This window comes from Sorex fumeus, unplaced genomic scaffold, assembly GCF_029834395.1.
Source record: "Sorex fumeus unplaced genomic scaffold, SorFum_2.1 ptg000009l, whole genome shotgun sequence".
NCBI lineage: Eukaryota > Metazoa > Chordata > Mammalia > Eulipotyphla > Soricidae > Sorex > Sorex fumeus.
Window position 1 is genome coordinate 19,969,884 of NW_026606066.1, and position 2,155 is coordinate 19,972,038.

Genomic DNA, 2,155 nt, shown 5'->3' on the forward strand with positions numbered 1-2,155 from the left:
CCCCAAATCCAGTGTTTCAGTTGTTTACAACAAATGGAGTAGGAAAATAATACTAAATTCTACATTGTACCAAAGTTGAATCATATTTTTACATATTCATTTCTCTATAAATACTATTGAAAACTTTTGTATATTTATAGATGATTATATTAATTTTTGACTGGGTTTTAAAAATAAGCTTTGAATGCTTATTTATAGTAGAAAATTCTATAATATTATTAAACATAATTTTAAAAAATAAATAAATTTTACAAATTAAAGAAGTTTAGTGTAAGAAATGGAAGTGTTTCATGGCAGACATTATATCACATATTAAATTTATAAACTAAGGCAAAGTCTACTATGTAAAGACCATTAGAGAAACTATATATAGGAACTACTAAATATATGAGCCTAATTTTCTTAATGATTAAAATTGTTCAACATCTTTTTTGTGAAAATTTGCCATCTGTTTGTCTTCTTTGGTGAAATGTTTGTTCAAGTAGTTCATCATATTTGTTTTCTCAATTTTAATTGAGTTTTTCATAAATACTTAATAATAATCCTATTCATTATGTTACATTCTATATAAAGCAAGGCTTTTCTTTTAGCAAAGTTCAAATTATTTTATTGTGTGACATTTTTTCACTCCCATATCTCATTTCAAGCTGTATTTTATTTGTTATTGTGGATGATATTGGATTTTCCAAGTTTGTTTTAAGTTTTAATCTTTAAGAAATTTAGAATGTAATATTTAATTTTTTGTCCTTAAGACTTCTTAATATATCTGAAAACAATTTTTAATTATATATTACATTATTATTTATTGTAATTCTTCTATTTGGCATTTTTACAAATTATATTTCTCTTCTGAGATTCTTTTCCTTCTTGCTCATTAAGACTTTTTCACTCTAAGATATTGATCATATTTTTAGTAGTGAATTTATTTATACTAAATAAACATTCAATCAACTTATGAGCCAGTTCACATTGCTATTTTTTTAATGAATCCAGTGTATGTGTTATTGTATAAGTAAAAATTTGGTTGTCATACTGTAAAGGTTAATTCCTTTGTCCTCTGAAGAGTCTTGGTTTTGTATTCATAATATTTTATTTGTTTTGTGGTGTCAGGGATAAAACTTAGGGCTTCACATATGAAATGTGTGTGCTTTCTGTATGAGTCACAGTCCTGGTATTTGGTGTTTTCTATTTTTTAATTTTTTTTAGGCAGCATGATTTATAATTTTTTTATTGGTAGGCTTTCATGCATACAGTGGTTCAACACTATAGCCTCCATCAGAGTGTCAGCTTCCCTCCAACATTATCTCAAGGTGTCCTCCTAACCCCTGCTCCCCAATCCCAGCCTGCCTCACTCTTGATATTCTCGGTCTTTAAACCAGTTCTCAGTCCTATTTGGGGGGATATTCTGTTGTTGACCATTTATTATCGCCATACTTTCCCTCTTGACTTTCATATTGTCAATGAGTCACCCTTGAATTTCTGGATTCTTGACTTGTTGATTAATCTATGAAAATATCAAAAGGCATACTAATCTTCCTGAACTTGATAAGCTTTACTTGTTCTCTCCCAATTTGAATTCTCCATGAACAAACTTGTAAATTACCTAAGTACAAAAAGCCAGGGCATACCTGAGATTTATTTCATGAAGTTTCGTTTTATAAATAAGCAATGTCTTGCCACATTTTGTATAATGCTTATAATTGATTAACACATATTTTGTACATGTGTCTTGACTATAGATCTGACGACAGAGACCAACATTATTTATTTTCAGATGAGAAAATTCTTTCTGCTATTTCTATCAGTTCCTTCTATAAATTCTTAAATATTATTTTATCTGGGAGGTTGGAGAACACAGAAACTAAGATGTTTGCCTTTCATCTGGGCTACCTTAGTTTAATCTTTACAAGGTCTCTTATATTTGAATTCATTATTTAATTAGTTGTATTTACACAAATGTTTTTACACACTTTATCTAAGCCAAAAGACTGAGAAGTGATACATAAATGTTTTTAACATATTGGCTTGAAATAATGACAATAAACTCTAGTTTGAAAGCCTCTTAGAAATCAAGATACAATGTGTTAAAGAATGAATAAACATTGAATAGAAATATTATTTACACTATTCCATTAATATATGGTCTGTCTAATAA